Source organism: Polyodon spathula, chromosome 24 (assembly GCF_017654505.1).
Source record: "Polyodon spathula isolate WHYD16114869_AA chromosome 24, ASM1765450v1, whole genome shotgun sequence".
NCBI lineage: Eukaryota > Metazoa > Chordata > Actinopteri > Acipenseriformes > Polyodontidae > Polyodon > Polyodon spathula.
The window spans coordinates 25,210,649-25,231,077 of record NC_054557.1 but is presented as its reverse complement, the minus strand read 5'-3'; the positions used below and the strand labels follow the sequence as shown (position 1 = coordinate 25,231,077).

Below are 20,429 nucleotides of genomic sequence, written 5' to 3'. Positions count from 1 at the left end.
AAACGGCGCTGAATTTGAATCAGCTGCTCCGAGTTTCAGCTTGTTTGTTATCACAAAAACACACGCGGCTGCTGCTGTGTTTCCCCAATGTCCTCTGTTTTCTGATTAAAGCAATTCAAGATGCAATTTCTCCTTTCTGCTTCGAAACTGCTCTGTACTTTTCCACGCTGTACTTCTCCCACTCGCTGTCGCTTCCACTCGCTGTCGCTGTTCTGCACCTCATCTGATGGACAAGTCTAGAGAAATTGATAACTCAGTGTGGGAAATGAGTTTTCATTTAAACTTCATTAACTTGAAAGTAAATAAATTGATGGGAACAAGTATCCCGACACCGGTATGCATCCCAGAGACAAGACTGCACCGTCCTTACTGGGAAACGCCTGCAGGATTTGTCTTGTAAATTCATCACGATTCTAAAACTAATGTAAAATGGTAGTGTCCCATGGCTGTGTTATGACATGAATTAGTGAATATTGCGCAACATGTATATTTGCAATGTGAGTACAAAGTGAGTTAATGATGTGTGGTGGGAAAATTACATCTCATGCAATCTCTGTACTAACCTCTGAGCTGTTTGTTCATGTGTTTGCTTAGCCTGTGTGACTTAAAAAGGGATCATACCAATGTAATAAGAAGTTTGAAGTTTATTTAGTATTAAGTTTAGAATTAAAAAATAAACTGTTATAGTCTAGACGTTTGTCTTCCTCTTTCAGCCTTCACCACACATCCTGTTATTGCTAAGTGAAGAGGGTTTAAGGTAGACTGAAAATGCCCATATATAGTCATGCTTTAAAGTAACTGCAAGAAAGCCTACGTGACAGACAGAGATTGGTGCCAGGAGGAACAAAACGTGCTCGCTAAAGCCATAATAAGTTAATTATAAGTAGTTATAATACAGTGGCTTGCGAAAGTATTGACCCCCCTTGGCATTTTTCCTATTTTGTTGCCTTACAACCTGGAATTAAAATTGATTTTTTTGGGGGGTTTGTATCATTTGATTTACACAACATGCCTACCACTTTGAAGATGCAAAATATTTTTTATTGTGAAACAAACAAGAAATAAGACAAAAAAACTGAAAACTTGAGCGTGCATAAGTATCCCCCCCCCAAAAAAAGTCAATACTTTGTAGAGCCACCTTTTGCAGCAATTACAGCTGCAAGTCTCTTGGGGTATGTATCTATAAGCTTGGCACATCTATCCACTGGGATTTTTGCCCATTCTTCAAGGTAAAACTGCTCCAGCTCCTTCAAGTTGGATGGGTTCCGCTAGTGTACAGCAATCCTTAAGTCATACCACAGATTCTCAATTGAATTGAGGTCTGGGCTTTGACTAGGCCATTCCAAGACATTTAAATGTTTCCCCTTAACCACTCGAGTGTTGCTTTAGCAGTATTCTTAGGGTCATTGTCCTGCTGGAAGGTGAACCTCCGTCCCAGTCTCAAATCTCTGGAAGACTGAAACAGGTTTCCCTGAAGATTTTCCCTGTATTTAGCCCCATCCATCATTCCTTCAATTCTGACCAGTTTCCCAGTCCCTGCCGATGAAAAACATCCCCACAGCATGATGCTGCCACCACCATGCTTCACTGTGGGGATGGTGTTCTCTGGGTGATGAAAGGTGTTGGGTTTGCGCCAGACATAGCGTTTTCCTTGATGGCCAAAAAGCTCAATTTTAGTCTCATCTGACCAGAGTACCTTCTTCCATATGTTTGGGGAGTCTCCCACATGCCTTTTGGCGAACACCAAACGTGTTTGCTTGTTTTTTTCTTTAAGCAATGGCTTTTTTCTGGCCACTCTTCTGTAAAGCCCAGCACTGTGGAGTGTATGGCTTAAAGTGGTCCTATGGACAGATACTCCAATATCCGCAGTGGAGCTTTGCAGCTCCTTCAGGGTTATCTTTAGTCTCTTTGTTGCCTCTCTGATTAATGCCCGCCTTGCCTGGTCCGTGAGTTTTGGTGGGCGGCCCTCTCTTGCCAGGTTTGTTGTGGTGCCGTATTCTTTCCATTTTTTAATAATGGCTTTAATGGTGCTCCGTGGGATGTTCAAAGTTTCGGATATTTTTTTATAACCCAACCCTGATCTGTACTTCTCCACAACTGTATCCCTGACCTGTTTGGAGAGCTCCTTGGTCTTCATGGTGCCGCTTGCATGGTGGTGCCCCTTGCTTAGTGGTGTTGCAGACTCTGGGGCCTTTCAGAACAGGTGTATATATACTGAGATCATGTGACAGATCATGTGTCACTTGGATTGCGCACAGGTGGACTTTATTTAACAAATTATGTGACTTCTGAAGGTAATTGGTTGCACCAGATCTTATTTAGAGGCTTAATAGCAAAGGGGGTGAATACATATGCACGCACCACTTTTCCGTTATTTATAAGTTATTTTTTTCATTTCACTTCACCAATTTGGACTATTTTGTGTGTGTCCATTACATGAAATCCAAATAAAAATCCATTTTAATTCCAGGTTGTAAGGCAACAAAATAGGAAAAATTCCAAGGGGGGTCAATACTTTTGCAAGCCACTGTATTAGTTATATGATGTGTTGTTATTGTATAATTTGATAGGCCACTTTAATGTTGCTAGTGCTATGATTGTTTAGGGTTTCAATGCTCAGGTTTAGGTATAATATAATAATAATAATAATAATAATAATAATAATAATAATAATAATAATAATAATAACGTATTATTATCTGTAGTTGTTTGTGAACATACTTCCTCTTTCTTGCTGAAGGACGAGGTGGCCCTTATAAGGGATGGAAAGATATTGACTACTAGCTAGAAAGAGGAAGTTCTATTTTCTTTAGCAACCGCAAGCTTCTTCCGTGGCACATCACAGAAATGTCACAGACTTACTTTTTATTTTAGGATGTTTGCAGTTTAAATAAGTTGTTGTTGTATATGATTGGTCTCCAAGTTGTTGCTATGCACGAATATTAAGTTGAGCTTCTGTGATTGGCTCGCAATAACTGTAGGTTACAAGGTATATATTGTGCTTACAGGCTCTGTGTAGTCAGAACATTGCTCGGTTTCCTAACACCTGCGTGTGTTGAGAGTGTTCTCGGGTTTGCAGACCATTAAACTTGTTTACTCAATCTTGTCTGTTCTGCTGAGTCTCTCTTACAGGAGTTGATATTAAAACTTCCACGACAGATGTGACTGCATTTCTGGAAAGACTTAATAAACAATCAATCAGTGTGTCTCAAGACACTTGTGACGATAAGTTGCTTTTGAAAAGACTGAATAAAACATTTTAATTTAAGTTTGATGATGATGAGTTATCGGGTTACAAAACAGTACTGTATCTGTTGTGAACGACTCGTTGTCAATAAGGTGTTCTTTTAAGTTCCTGTTCCTTTGGCCGGAGCTTTTACAATTGGAAAAAAATCAGTTCCACCACAAGGATGTTCCCTTTGGCGAAGTGTTCTCTTAGGAGGTGTTCCAATACACAGGGAATATTGTTTAAGAAATTCTATTTATTTATTTCAGTATTTATCAGATGCTTTTATCCAAAGCAACTTAATTAAACAAAATATAAAAGTGTATAAGTTAAAAGCACTTAAAATGTAAAACAAAGGCATGTATACAAAATAAATCTAAATAAAAGAAAATAGAAAAAGATGTGAGTAGGAATTTACAAATAAAGGTTGAATAAGTGGGTTTTAAGCTGGGGAGGTGCAAAGCGAGCAGGGCGTGAGAAGACGGGACAGAAGGAATTAAGAGGTGAACGAGGAAGAAGGAGTCCTGGTAGCAGAGTCAGCTGAAAGCAGGGACATGATTCAATAGGAAGACGTGAGGGAGCAGAGGAAGGAAAGTTTGAGGAAAAAGAGGGGGTAGAAATAGAGGGTAGAGAGGGTAGAAGTGAAAAGGAGATAAAGTGATCACAGGAGAAGAAGGGGTAATTGTAAAGGATGGGAGAGAACAGCCTAGAGAAAATCAGGTCCAGTTGACGACCAGCAATATGAGTCGGAGGTGATTGGAGAAAGTTGAAAAGAAAAATAACTTAAAAAAATTTACAGGAATAGCGGGAGAGAGAGGAAAGGAAGAAATCATGTTCATCAAGGTGAGTAGGAGGACCACAAGAATGGAGAACTGTGAGAAGCAGATGACAGGGACCGTACAATTCCATGGCATGAAATATTGAAAGTATTGACGAGAGGGCATTATCTATTATTTACTATTGAAGGCCTTATCTATGTTCCTTCAATAGTAAAGCCACCCCTGATATTAAGGCTAGAGTTTGTTGATCTTTAATGGCCTTAGTAGTACTGTAATAAATAAATGGGTTTTGTTTTTTTGTCAGCAGCTACTAAACAGAATCCTGTGTGCTGCCGTGGAGAGTGAAGATGGAAACAGTCCAGATTAAAGAGGAGTTCCCTGAACTTGAACTTGTTCCCTTTACAGTGGAGTTCTTTGGGCTGGCTTCCCTCCCCATTAAACTGGAGCTCTGTGAGATGCAATATGACAGTAGTCAGCCAGAGGTCTCTGAGATTAAAGCTGAGCACAATGAATTGGAGATCCCCCAGACAGGAGAACCCCTTCCTGTTAAACAAGAAGAGGTGCTGGAAATTGTCCGTATTAAACAGGAGCCCACTGAACTAGAGTTTGACCACATGGAACCAGGGAAGGAAGAATGTGAGGACTTCAAACCAAACATCCCTGAGCTGGAGTCCTTACGCCTGCGGGAGTGTAGCATGGTGCTGGAGAGAATCTGAGAGAGCAAGGCGCTGGAGAGGAAAGCTTTCCCAACAGCATGCAAGGAGGAGGGAAGGAAGACAGGCGGTCACATTCAGAATGCAATCTAGCAGATGAGACCCACTAGCTGTGACTGTCATTCTAGATTGCATGATATCCAGTGTTGTTGAGAGGGAAAGACTGTAGGTTACATTACTAGCCATTTATTTTTCCTGTAGCACTCCAACCAGTTCAAGATAGGACCCAACAGCACCCTGTTTTTTTCTAGGCGCTAATATTGCTCCTATACCAAACTTACAAGAAAACTGTATGATGTGCTGTTTATGAGTCATATGCTAAAAACAACAACAAAAAAAATAACAAGGCAGTTTGGGTATTGAATATCTGAAAGTCTGTTTGATTTGATTGTGGCTGGATTTACCAAAAGTAGCTGGTTATGTTGGTTGTAAATAACCTTGTGTTACACAAGGTTATTTGTTTTTTTTTCATTTATTTATTTTTTCTCTCTGCTTGCCAAATCAGTCTGAAGCAGTTTATTAATTAATTATTAATTTATAGATACAGACAATAAATCTACTCACTACCAAACCACGCCCCGGTCTTGAGCTGTCCTTACAAAGGTAACATGAAATTCTGCTGTCAGGACACTGCACTCTGATTGGCTAACATATTATTGTTAATAAAACATTGAATAATCCTCATCCAACACTGAAACCCTAACCTTAAGGTGTGAGTATCCTATGCTACAGCCATTACACATCTAAGGTAGTTCATGTTTTGTAGTGAATAAGCGTTTTTGTTACTTAAAAAAAAAAAAAAAAAAAAAAAAAGGGACCGGAGATGCCGACTTCCTCAGTTGTCAGTGGCAATTTCTTTATATTTTATCTTTAATTATATCTTTGTTGTATTATACTTTTTAATTTGCTTTATATTTTACTGTTTACATTTTTTTTCTGGGTTTTTTGTGGTTTTTTGAGGCAGTTAACACAGCGCTTTCTCCAGTTTCACCTGATGAAAATGCAGCCAAAACAAAGTGAAGAGACAAGCTAGGGTAATGTAACAGTTAATCATTAAACAGTTTTAGATACTGTGAGGATAGTACTGTATCAACAAGACCAATACAGTACACCTAAATGGAAGCCTACATATTTCAAAACAGTCGGTGGACAAGGGGTGGAGTGGGCCAAAATAAAATAATGAGATATGCGTCACACGCGTTTAACCGTCACTGAAGTCAAAGTTGTATAGGGTCGAATGCGTGAGTGCTGACTGTATAATAAGCAGGTGTTTTTGTTGTGTGTGTTTGTGTGTGCGTGTGTGTGTGTATGTATATATATATATATATATATATATATATATATATATATATATATATATATATATATATATATATATACAGGCACCTCCAAAATTATTGCCACCCTTGATAAAGATGAGCTGTATAAAATAAACAACACAGGTAATGAGCTATATTGTAATTTTCCAACATGTGGAGTATATTATACTTTATTAATGATTCAAGGGAATCAACCAAAACTACACGTTTCTCAAATTATACATTTAGTTCCAAAAAAAGTAAGTGTCACAGTTATTGGCACCCTTGTTTTCTGTACTTTGTGCACCCTCCCCTTGTAAGGATAACAGCACTGAGTCTTTTTCTGTCATTTTTTTATGAGATTGGAGAACACATAGGACGAGATCTTAGGCTGTTCTTAAGAACATAAGAAAGTTTACAAAAACAAACCATATTGATTCGGCTTTATTTTCTTTGTCCGGATTTAACACCTGGGCTTCAAGACTGCTTTTTATGTATAGTGCTACCCCATCACTCTCAGACAACCAAGTTTCTGTAACACCTACCACATCATAGTTACTTGTTAGTGCAGTAGCTTCAAGTTCTAAAATTTTGTTTCAGATACTTCTAGCATTTAGATAAATACATTTAATGGATGTCTTACCTGAGATGTTGTCCTTGTTTTGATGCAGTCTCCCTTCTGTTTTTTTTTGTTGATTTCTCCCCTCTGGTTTAAATGCTTCTGAACCTGCTGGAGGATCTTTTCTCCAAGTAGACTGGTTCCCTTTTTATTTAAGTGCAGTCCGTCCCATCTATACAGATAGTCCTCGTTGTAGAATGTGGTGCAATGATCAAGATAGGTGAAGCCTTCCTGTGTGCACCATGTCTTCAGCCATGCGTTTTATATTAATTATTTCCAGCTGTTCATATGGTCCTTTGGAAGGTGCCAGCAGTATCCCAGAAAATACCACAGTTTTGGGCTTGTTTTTTAATTTCCTTCCTAGCTCTCCCTGATTTGGTTTTGCAGGGATTTTGGTCTGTCTCTTCCAATGTTGTTTGTACCGATGTGGACGACTACTACTGGGTCATCTCCAGTTTGTTCTAGTAGCCTGTCCACGTTCTTAGTGATGTGCATGACAGAGGCTCCTGGAAGGCAGCACACTGTTGTAGTAAGGGGGCCCAAACTGCGAACTGAACTTGCTGTGTTTCTCAATATGGAGTCCCCAACAATCATGACCTCCCTTCTTTTTGCTGTCTGGTCACCAGTGTTAATAGGGTGGTGACCAGACAGCAAAGAGTATCTTCCATACAGAATCTTTCCATATCCTTGATATCCTTCGGTCTGCGCTTATGGACTGCTCTGTTCAATTCAAACCACAGGTTTTCAATGGGATTCAAGTTCGGAGACTGAGATGGCCATTGCAAAATGCTGATTTTTTTTGGTCAATTAACCATTTCTTTGTGGATTTTGATGTGTGCTTGGGGTCATTGTCTTGCTGGAAGATTCACTTGTGGCCAAGGTTCAGCCTTCTGGCAGAGGCAACCAGGTTTTTGGCTAAAATGTCCTGGTACTTGGTAGAGTTCATGATACCGGTGACCTTAACAAGGGCCCCAGGACCAGTGTAAGCAAAACAGCCAAATAACAACAAAGATCCACCACCATATTTTACAGTAGGTATGAGGTTCTTTTCTGCATATGCATCCTTCTTTCGATGCCAAACCCACCGCTGGTGTGCGTGGCCAAAGAGCTCTATTTTTGTCTCATCTGACCATAGCACCCTGTTCCAATCCAAGTGCCAGTGCCATTTAGCAAACTCCAGGTGCTTACATTTGTTGGTTTCTCTCAATAAAGGCTTTTTTTTCTTTCAACATTCCAAATTGGCTACTGGCATGGTGGTGGCGTCTAATTGTAGATTTGGAGACTTGGTGACCCCAAGATGCAACTAAGTTCTGTAATTCTCCAACTGTGGCCCTTGGATTCTTCTTTGGCTCCCGAACCATCTTCTTCACCGTGCGTGGGGGGGAGATGCACTGGCTTCCCTTACCAGGCAGATTTACCACTGTTTCACTGTTTTTGAACTTCTTAATTATTGCCCTAATAGTGGTAAGTAGTTGTCACAAAGACAGCTGCAGTGGGTGACGTCAGACCAGAAACCAGGAACCAGGAAATAAACAACAGAGAGGTGAAACAAAACGGACTAACACTAAACAAACACGGTGAGCTGATATTTTTAACTACTATTATTATTATTGTTATTATTATTATTATTACCTCCTTCTAACCCGTTCTCCACTCTCCAAACACACAACCCAGAGTGAGTGAAAACATGCAGCTTTTATGCAGTTGTACCGAGACTCTATTGCTAATCAATCATTCAGTTGGAGTCGCGGTACAACTGCACATAAATTAATAAAGTGCAATTCCCCATGCTCACATATTATTACTTTTTACTTGCACGTGAAGTGCTGTGCAATCCTTGTGCCTAAATACAAATATACATTTTAAACACTTGTGTTACACAGACCTGTTTATATCCTGTGTACCAATGACTATATACCAACCTTAACACACAACACAAAATACACACAGGGGTGGGCACTTTGCCACTGTTCCCTAGGCAGCAACCAACATGGAACTGTGTTACAATATGACTTGCTGTTTTGTAGTTCTTCTCTTGCAGAGGTGCAGAAGTTGTTACATGACGTGTGTTCATGGAAACAAACAAGAACAATGGGTATACAAGACACAAACCCAACTATACAGAACTGACAAAGCAGAGGTTGTTGGTGCTGCTCCTCTGACAAAAACAAAAGACGACCTTTCATAATGGAACTTATGAAAATAACTGAACATGCTACGACCCCAACCAGAGCATGACTTGTGTAGTGCCTATGACTATGTAAGCCTGACAATGGACTGAGCCGTGGTATGGACTGACTTACAAATAAGACTACCACCAGGAGGATATTATGCCAGGAGCAAGACACTCTTGACGACATGACACATGGAGCCAGTGGTTATGGCTCCACAGGAATACATACTAATTGAGTTTGTTTGTATTACAGGAACTCCAAGATGTACCCTAACCTATTTTGTGTTCACAGGGCAGTGACCGAAATGGGCCCCTGCGAAGAACTCGAAAAAGAACCAATCCCACAATGGTTTGGTATGATAAGGGAATAGTCCCTCAAATGAAAATTGTACTAAAATAGACCGAAAGAGAAAACGAAACCCATGCAACACCCACTAACTGTACACTATAAACATAATTCAACTACAATTAAACCAAAGTCTTGAAAAATACATACAACAAAGTACAATTGCTTCAATAAGTAGAACACGTAAACATACTGTCTGAATTATCGGGATGGTTTGGGGCAGCCCAATCTACCAAGAATGGAATATACGCTGAATTGTCATTGTAATGTATATATACTTACAATGTGACTATGGCACTCTACCTCCTCAATGCTGTTTCCACTTAAAAACCATTTTGTGAAAAGGTTTGAACAAATGACACATTGGTGCATCACCTCTGACTGTACACACACATCTATAGGAGCAAGAACATGTGAAACAAATGTCTCTTATTGTATATATGTGAACCACACAGTCACACTGGGGTCCAGAATAATACATCCATTATGGCTGGCAAAAATAGACCGCAAGAAGTCCAGCAGAAGAACATGCATGTATGGCTCAGGACATTGCAAAAATTGTCAAAACCTGGAGCTCGAGTCGCGAATGGGGTTTTGGTTTGGAGTTGATAATGATTCTGTTTACGTTTTGCTATATGAAATGTGCCACGAGGCGCCAATGATGTGAACTGTGTATTACTCAAGGAGTAAGGTCAGTATTAATGATTTAAAAGAAGAGGATACCTCAAGACAAGTACTGGTGACCTCTGTCTTGAGGTATAGAAGATGGAGAACAAGAAAAAGGAAGAAGGTATGGCCCTTTGACTTGTACTGCCAATTTGCTTTTCTGGCTCACTGCACATGTGCAATGAGGAGAGTAAGAACAGAGGATGGAAAGATACCAGCAATTGACTTGTGTTTGACTTGTACAAAGAGCAAGAACAATGGAAAATTACAAAGTGTGGAATGTGTGCAGAACTGTTCTGGTTAAATAAAAGATTGTGGCAAAGTGCCCTGCCCCTGGGCTATTTATTTATGTTTATGTAGTTCATGTTTTGTAGTGAATAAGCGTTTTTGTTACTTAAAAAAAAAAAAAAAAAAAAAGTGACCGGAGATGCCGACTTCCTCAGTTGTCAGTGGCAATTTCTTTATATTTTATCTTTAATTATATCTTTGTTGTATTATACTTTTTAATTTGCTTTATATTTTACTGTTTACATTTTTTTTCTGGGTTTTTTGTGGTTTTTTGAGGCAGTTAACACAGCGCTTTCTCCAGTTTCACCTGATGAAAATGCAGCCAAAACAAAGTGAATGAGACAAGCTAGGGTAATGTAACAGTTAATCATTAAACAGTTTTAGATACTGTGAGGATAGTACTGTATCAACAAGACCAATACAGTACACCTAAATGGAAGCCTACATATTTCAAAACAGTCGGTGGACAAGGGGTGGAGTGGGCCAAAATAAAAATGCGTCACACGCGTTTAACCGTCACTGAAGTCAAAGTTGTATAGGGTCGAATGCGTGAGTGCTGACTGTATAATAAGCAGGTGTTTTTGTTGTGTGTGTTTGTGTGTGCGTGTGTGTGTATATATATATATATATATATATATATATATATATATATATATATATATATATATATATATATATATGCACCTCCAAAATTATTGCCACCCTTGAGCAAAAGAAGAGCTGTATAAAATAAACAACACAGGTAATGAGCTATATTGTAATTTTCCAACATGTGGAATATATTGTACTTTATTAATGATTCAAGGGAATCAACCAAAATTACACATTTCTCAAATTATAAATTTATTTCCAAAAAAATTAAGTGTCACAGTTATTGGCACCCTTGTTTTCTGTACTTTGTGCACCCTCCCCTTGTAAGGATAACAGCACTGAGTCTTTTTCTGTCATTTTTTTATGAGATTGGAGAACACATAGGACGAGATCTTAGGCTGTTCTTAAGAACATAAGAAAGTTTACAAAATATTGATTCGGCTTTATTTTCTTTGTCCGGATTTAACACCTGGGCTTCAATTATGTATATTGCTACCCCATCACTCTCAGACAACCAAGTTTCTGTAACACCTATCACATCATAGTTACTTGTTAGTGCAGTAGCTTCAAGTTCTAAAATTTTGTTTCTGATACTTCTAGCATTTAGATAAATACATTTAATGGTTGTCTTACCTGAGATGTTGTCCTTGTTTTGATGCAGTCTCCCTTCTGTTTTTTTTGTTGATTTCTCCCCCCTTCCTTTCTGGTTTAAATGCTTCTGAACCTGCTGGAGGATCTTTTCTCCAAGTAGACTGGTTCCCTTTTTATTTAAGTGCAGTCCGTCCCATCTATACAGATAGTCCTCGTTGTAGAATGTGGTGCAATGATCAAGATAGGTGAAGCCTTCCTGTGTGCACCATGTCTTCAGCCATGCGTTTTGATTAATTATTTCCAGCTGTCCATATGGTCCTTTGCAAGGTGCCAGTAGTATACCAGAAAATACCACAGTTTTGGGCTTGTTTTTTAATTTCCTTCCTAGCTCTCCTGATTTGGTTTTGCAGGGATTTTGGTCTGTCTCTTCCAATGTTGTTTGTACCGATGTGGACGACTACTACTGGGTCATCTCCAGTTTGTTCTAGTAGCCTGTCCACGTTCTTAGTGATGTGCATGACAGAGGCTCCTGGAAGGCAGCACACTGTTGTAGTAAGGGGGCCCAAACTGCGAACTGAACTTGCTGTGTTTCTCAATATGGAGTCCCCAACAATCATGACCTCCCTTCTTTTTGCTGTCTGGTCACCAGTGTTAATAGGGTGGTGACCAGACAGCAAAGAGTATCTTCCATACAGAATCTTTCCATATCCTTGATATCCTTCGGTCTGCGCTTATGGACTGCTCTGTTCAATTCAAACCACAGGTTTTCAATGGGATTCAAGTTCGGAGACTGAGATGGCCATTGCAAAATGCTGATTTTTTTTGGTCAATTAACCATTTCTTTGTGGATTTTGATGTGTGCTTGGGATCATTGTCTTGATGGAAGATTCACTTGTGGCCAAGGTTCAGCCTTCTGGCAGAGGCAACCAGGTTTTTGGCTAAAATGTCCTGGTACTTGGTAGAGTTCATGATACCGGTGACCTTAACAAGGGCCCCAGGACCAGTGTAAGCAAAACAGCCAAATAACAACAAAGATCCACCACCATATTTTACAGTAGGTTTGAGGTTCTTTTCTGCATATGCATTGTTCTTTCGAAGCCAAACCCACCGCTGGTGTGTGTGGCCAAAGAGCTTTATTTTCATCTCATCTGACAATAGCACCCTGTTCCAATCCAAGTGCCAGTGCCATTTAGCAAACTCCAGGTGCTTACATTTGTTGGTTTCTCTCAATAAAGGCTTTTTTTTCTTTCAACATTCCAAATTGGCTACTGGCATGGTGGTGGCGTCTAATTGTAGATTTGGAGACTTGGTGACCCCAAGATGCAACTAAGTTCTGTAATTCTCCAACTGTGGCCCTTGGATTCTTCTTTGGCTCCCGAACCATCTTCTTCACCGTGCGTGGGGGGGAGATGCACTGGCTTCCCTTACCAGGCAGATTTACCACTGTTTCACTGTTTTTGAACTTCTTAATTATTGCCCTAATAGTGGTAAGTAGTTGTCACAAAGACAGCTGCAGTGGGTGACGTCAGACCAGAAACCAGGAACCAGGAAATAAACAACAGAGGTGAAACAAAACGGACTAATGCTAAACAAACACGGTGAGCTGATATTTTTAACTACTATTATTATTATTGTTATTATTATTATTATTACCTCCTTCTCCAATCCCGTTCTCCACTCTCTGAACACACAACCCAGAGTGAGTGAAAACATGCAGCTTTTATGCAGTTGTACCGAGACTCTATTGCTAATCAATCATTCAGTTGGAGTCGCGGTACAACTGCACATAAATTAATAAAGTGCAATTCCCCATGCTCACATATTATTACTTTTTACTTGCACGTGAAGTGCTGTGCAATCCTTGTGCCTAAATACAAATATACATTTTAAACAATTGTGTTACACAGACCTGTTTATATCCCGTGTACCAATGACTATATACCAACCTTAACACACAACACAAAATACACACAGGGGTGGGCACTTTGCCACTGTTCCCTAGGCAGCAACCAACATGGAACTGTGTTACAATATGACTTGCTGTTTTGTAGTTCTTCTCTTGCAGAGGTGCAGAAGTTGTTACATGACGTGTGTTCATGGAAACAAACAAGAACAATGGGTATACAAGACACAAACCCAACTATACAGAACTGACAAAGCAGAGGTTGTTGGTGCTGCTCCTCTGACAAAAACAAAAGACGACCTTTCATAATGGAACTTATGAAAATAACTGAACATGCTACGACCCCAACCAGAGCATGACTTGTGTAGTGCCTATGACTATGTAAGCCTGACAATGGACTGAGCCGTGGTATGGACTGACTTACAAATAAGACTACCACCAGGAGGATATTATGCCAGGAGCAAGACACTCTTGACGACATGACACATGGAGCCAGTGGTTATGGCTCCACAGGAATACATACTAATTGAGTTTGTTTGTATTACAGGAACTCCAAGATGTACCCTAACCTATTTTGTGTTCACAGGGCAGTGACCGAAATGGGCCCCTGCGAAGAACTCGAAAAAGAACCAATCCCACAAGGTTTGGTATGATAAGGGAATAGTCCCTCAAATGAAAATTGTACTAAAATAGACCGAAAGAGAAAACGAAACCCATGCAACACCCACTAACTGTACACTATAAACATAATTCAACTACAATTAAACCAAAGTCTTGAAAAATACATACAACAAAGTACAATTGCTTCAATAAGTAGAACACGTAAACATACTGTCTGAATTATCGGGATGGTTTGGGGCAGCCCAATCTACCAAGAATGGAATATACGCTGAATTCCAACAACGAGATAATGATGTAACAAACACATGGAATGCAAAAGGCACGATGCATTCCTCCACTGGGGTGCACCATGCAGCTAATGCAATACAATTAATGGTAAAGTCTATCAAACAGGCTATTAGGGATGATGTTAATGTAACACAACATGAAGAAAGGAGTTACCGTATGGGAATGGCCATGGTGAACCATTTTGACCAAAACATGCTCTCCTCTTTGGACGTTTACCAGTGTTACATAGAAAATCCATCCAACATGTTAAGGCAGGTGGTTTAGGTATTGAATGGGCTGCTGATGTATGGGACGCCATCCTCACTCACCCATATCGAGGCCTGTATCATACCACTAATATCACCTATCAAATTTGAATACCCTCAGGAACTTCTAGGGTACCTGCGGTGGTAAAAGCGGTTCAACCATTGGGCCAACAAGAAGGTAACCATGTATATACTTTGTATAATGTGGGGTGGGTAGGAAATGGTAGTTTGTACAGCCTTGATTGTTGTACACAATATAATGACATTGTAATGTATATATACTTACATGCTGACTATAGCACTCTTTCTCCTCGCTGCTGTTTCCACTTAACCACTTAAAGGCTTTGAACAAATGACACATTGGTGCATCACCTCTGACTGTACACACACATCTATAGGAGCAAGAACATGTGAAACAAATGTCTCTTATTGTATATATGTGAACCACACAGTCACACTGGGGTCCAGAATAATACATCCATTATGGCTGGCAACAATAGACCACAAGAAGTCCAGCAGAAGTACATGCACGTATGGCTCAGGACATTGCAAAGATTGTCAAAACCTGGAGCTCGAGTCGCGAATGGGGTTTTGGTTTGGAGTTGATAATGATTCTGTTTACGTTTTGCTATATGAAATGTGCCACGAGGCGCCAATGATGTGAACTGTGTATTACTCAAGGAGTAAGGTCAGTATTAATGATTTAAAAGAAGAGGATACCTCAAGACAAGTACTGGTGACCTCTGTCTTGAGGTATAGAAGATGGAGAACAAGAAAAAGGAAGAAGGTATGGCCCTTTGACTTGTACTGCCAATTTGCTTTTCTGGCTCACTGCACATGTGCAATGAGGAGAGTAAGAACAGAGGATGGAAAGATACCAGCAATTGACTTGTGTTTGACTTGTACAAAGAGCAAGAACAATGGAAAATTACAAAGTGTGGAATGTGTGCAGAACTGTTCTGGTTAAATAAAAGATTGTGGCAAAGTGCCCTGCCCCTGGGCTATTTATTTATGTTGTATGTTACGTGTAGTGTGTTAATGTTGGTGTATAGTCAGTGATACACGGGATATAAATGGGTTATGAACACGAGTGATTTAAAATGTATATTTGTATTTAGGCACGAGGATTGCACAGCACTTCACAGTGCTTCACAATGCTGACAGCATTGCCCCGGCAGTTTTTCTGCTGCCAGGGGTGCAACAGGAAAGAGCAGCTTTTCCGCTGCGGGAATGGACCACCATGCTGTCAGCTGTGCCACTACCGGCAGGGGAGATGACAGTATTTTCAGCCATGGGCCCAGTGAACTCTCCCTTCCCGGCCCAAGACTTTGACCTGGACTGCTGGATTTTTAAGGGGGGGAGGTTGCCGTTGAGGCCAGGTGTGCTTTGCATAAGGGGGGGTATATGTGGCAAAGTAGGTGAGCAGGAGAGTTTTGAACATAATCATGAACTTTACAGGTAGCCAGTGAAGGTGGGCATGACGGGGCATGATGTGATCATATTTTTTACATCTGAAAAAGGATCCTGGCAGCAGCATTCTGAACTAGCTGCAGGAGACAAATGCATGACAAAATATGTCCGCATCTGGGAGGGAAATGTAGGGATGGACTTTTGAGATGTTTCGAAGATGGTAGAAGGAGATGTGAGCATCAAAGGAGAGGTTGCTGTCAAGAAGTACACCAAGGCTTCGTACTGTGAGGAATGGCAGCAGAGGACAGTTTCCGAGGTTCAGGGCAGATATATTGATATTCTTAAGTTGAGTTTTAGATCCTACTAGAAGGAGTTCCGTGTTTGGTTGAAGAAAATTGGCAGACATCCAGGCTTTGATGTCTTGAATGCAAGCAGAGAGCCAGACCATGGCAGAGAGGCTACCAGTGTTGAGTTTTAAGTAGAGCTGGATGTCGACAGCATTGCAGTGAAACATGAGGCTGTGTTGGCAGATGAGATGACCCAAGGGAAGCATGCAGACATTGAAGAGAAGGGGCCCAAGAACAGGTCCTTGGGACACACCACAAGTGACTGTGTTATCAACACCACCTTTTCAGTATAGAGAGCAGACTGCATGCGTCCCGATAGGTAAAAGGACATCCAGGAAAGACAGGTTCCAGAGATTCCAGCATAGTTCTGAAGGAAGTCAAGAACAATGCCATGATCTATGGTGTCAAAAGCAGCTGTTAGGTCAAGAAGGGCAAGCACAGAGGGAGCACTAGCAGCAGCATTGAGCAGGAGATTATTCACAGTCCAGAGCAGAGCAGTTTCAGAACTGTGATGCGGCCAGAAACCAGACTGTAGCGATTCAAGCAGATTGTTGTATGTGAGATGTTTCATTAGCTGACTGGCTACAACCCTTTCGAGAGTTTTTGAGAGAAAAGGGATTGGAGATCACAGTACTGAAACTGCTCTGCTCTGGATTGTGAATGATCTCCGTGGCTGTGATTTGTCCCGGGGGAGTGCGGACAGATGGGGGATGACAAATGATCTTGCTGCAGATGATCTTGTGGTTAGTACTTCAGGACTATACTAAACTAGTACGCTAGTTAGCACCAATTGCAACAAAGCAAGAACTTCCAGATAGTCCCCAGGTGCACATTAAAAATGTCCCCAATTGAAACGAACTCCAGATGATGACTGCTGCCCCCTAGATGTTCCTGATATATGGTACTAAATTAAACGATCAAACTCTTTAGACTTAGAACCCGTTCACACTACTGGGCTGGCCAAAGGCCACCTGTGACAAAGTGCCCGCCCCTGTGTGTATTTTCTGTGTTGTGTGTTTAATGTTGGTGTATGGTCATCGGTACGTAGGATATAAACGGGTCTGTGTAACACGAGTGTTTAATATGTATATTTGTATTTAAGCATGAGGATTGCACAGCACTTCACGTGTAAGTAAAATGTAATATGTGAGCACGGGGAATTGCACTTTATTAATTCACGTGCAGTTGTACCCATACTCGGGGTTGTGTGTTCGGTGAGTGGAGAACGGGATTGGAGACAGAGGTAAAAATAATCATAAGAATACTAGTAATCGTTAAAAAGAAGCTCACCATGTTTTTTCTGTATAGTCCGTTTTGTTTGTCTGTTTATTTTGGGTACCAGTGCCGTGCCCTGTGTTTTTGTATGTTACAACCTTTTTATTTTGCTGTTCTGTTTATTTATTAAATGCTGAGCGAGACCATTTGCTCAGCTCCACCAAACTCCACCTCTCTTGTTGTTTTATTTCCTGGCTCTGGTCTGACGCCACCCACTCCGGCCGTCTTTGTGACACCGCCCCATTCACATTTGAGTTTTGAAGGCACCTTTGCACATTCACATATGTGACTGAAAAGCAGGCCTAAAATGTGGTGAATTGCTTTTCTTTTATGGAACGATAGCCTGCACTTAGAATGGAAGATAATATCCTTAAGGAATAGAAAGAAGACAAGCGTTGAATTGACAATAGAGCTGGCAGAAGTGTCGTTGTCCAACAGTCCAAAGCACCTTTGACCATTGTTCCATAGTCCAATTCCTGTGTTCTTGTGCATATTTTAGACTTTGTCTTGTTCCCCTTTCTTAACAGAGGTATTTGTATTATAACACATCCTTTAAGTCCTGATTTCAAGAGTGACCTACGTACTGTTGATTTGATGGACAACACCACCTATGTTTTCTGCCAGTTCTGTTAATGGTAATGATACTAATAGGCGGCCTGTGGCAAAGTGGTTTATTGTGTACAGGTGCAGAGGTGATGCAGTGGAGGAATAAAACAGACAGAGATTGTAATCCGGTATGGAAAAGTGCTTTCTTTATTTTATAATCCAGGTCTGATGACCAAAACAATGATCCCCAGCAATACACAGCAATGCGTAATGCACGGGGTAAATAATAATGGGCTTGCAGTCCCAAACAATAAACACAGGTATCTCTCCCACAATATACAAACACGGTCACCAGTCCTGGGTGCTGTAGTACTCGTGGTGGGTGATACAGTTTACTACGTGATCATAGTGTAGTGTTGTTCCAGGTTTTTATGCTTGCCTTTAGCGACAACTCTGGCACGTGTTAGCCATCTTTGAATAGAATACACAAGTAACAGTTTGACAACATAAAAAAACTTACGATATTTCACAATTACTGCACGGGTCCTTCCGGGTTATATTTCATAAGCAAAGCGAAGGAAAAGATTACAATTCTCCGCCCCTCTTATATGCTCTCACGCATGACCCCTTGTTAAATCTGTGTTTTCCTTCTGGGTAAATATGTACTTGCAACGGACACTCGCCTTTTTACAGATTGACCAAGATTCATTGTATTTCTGTCACACAAGTCTGCTTTGCGTTCATGCATATGTAAAGGCTGGCCCTGGTCTCGAATTACGGGCCTTGGCCACATCGAAACGGCAGCACTGGGCCGCATTAAATCGCAACTGTGAATGGGGTCTAAGTAGAACAGTTAGCGTACTAACTCAAGTTAAAACGAGAAACCCCATTAAAGCCACATTTTCTGAAATAAAACCATTAATAAAACCAGTGTCAAATACAGTCAACCTCAATTTACTCGACTGGTGGATAACTCGACTCCTTCGTTTAATTCGACAGACCTAGTCTTGGTGCCGAATTTTCTCCATATAAAATATATGCATCCTGCCTCTTTTTTTTATTTGACACTATGCTTTACTTGTAACTTGGCACTTACTATTGGTAACAAAGGGATAAAAACTATTAAAACTAGTGGATAACTCAACACTTTTCACGTTTCACGTTACTGAACTCTGACTGGGAATGGATAGTTCATTCATTCCTTTGCAACTACCAAGTTCGGCTGGTTAGTTACAGTATCAGTGCACTGTATCAGCTGGTTACAGTATCAGTGCTGCACTGTATCAGCTGGTTAGTGTCAGTGCACTGTATCAGCTGGTTAGTGTCAGTGCACTGTATCAGCTGGTTAGTGTCAGTGCACTGTATCAGCTAGTTAGTGTCAGTGCACTGTATCAGCTGGTTAGTGTCAGTGCACTGTATCAGCTGGTTAGTGTCAGTGCACTGTATCAGCTAGTTAGTGTCAGTGCACTGTATCAGCTGGTTAGTGTCAATGCACTGTATCAGCTAGTTAAAGTACCAGTGCACAGCACAGTGCCGAATCCCACATCGCCCGCAGAGTTGAAATACAATAGAAATCGTAAGAAGGCAAAAGCGCGTATTGAGAGAACATTTGCAATATTTAAACATAGTTTTGCTTGTCAAGCCAAATAATCGTCACATGTGTGGTTACTGTACTTCATAATGTGTCAGTCGACTGGAATGCCCCCCATGCCTTACCCAGGGAGATACCAACCAAACCCTGAGAACTGACACCATTATGATTGGACCTCAGCCAGAAGAAAGGCATTTCAAACGAGTTTAATAAATCACCACTTTTCATAGTGACATGTGAGTACAGTATTTATATATTTTAAATTAAATGTAATCACAACTGTAATACTTCAAAGAAACTATATCATTCAGTAACTTTAATCTGTCAGTTTGAGAACCCCTGTGTTAGGCTAATTGAAATGTATTATCTTTATGTTTTACATATGTATGTTTTTTATTGTTATTTATTTCTTTACATAAAAATGCAAATGCTTAATCACAGAAATCCTTTGAACGGTAATGAACGTGTTTGTGACGCGCCCCGCACTTGAGGTTTAGAGACAGTCTTGATCCTCTGCTGAGTATTAAACCTTGAGGATCAGCTGATCCCCAGCGCCTTGCAACTGGAACTAACTTAATCTGCAGCTGGGGATGGTCCGCAGGAAAGCACCGCAACAGCTAGTCTGCAACGTATTACGATTGATGCGTGCGACCTCCGAATGTTCGTTGCAATTGACCCACTGTGTCTGCTCTTAATTAAACTGATAATTTGTTTAATTAGACATTTTTTATTGTTTTCAGCTTTTAAACAGTTGCAGAGTGCAAGTTACTTATAAAATGGTATAGCTTACTCGAAATTTGCAACTGTTTAAGAGCGGACACAATAAATAAAAAAAGGTCTAATTAAGCCAATTATCAGTTCAATTAAGGCTCTCGTTAATTGGGTGCTCAGTTGGAATGAAAACAGCAGACAG

General features: G+C 40.5%; 1 protein-coding gene and 1 pseudogene across 1 annotated transcript in view; one reads left to right on the top strand and one right to left on the bottom strand.

Annotated features, from left to right (window-relative positions):
• LOC121298975 (ras/Rap GTPase-activating protein SynGAP-like) overlaps positions 1-20,429 on the top strand; it is a 357,605-nt gene that overhangs the window by 197,137 nt on the left and 140,039 nt on the right. The window lies entirely within an intron of this gene.
• Positions 1-20,429, bottom strand: part of LOC121298803 — a 90,672-nt pseudogene that overhangs the window by 31,781 nt on the left and 38,462 nt on the right.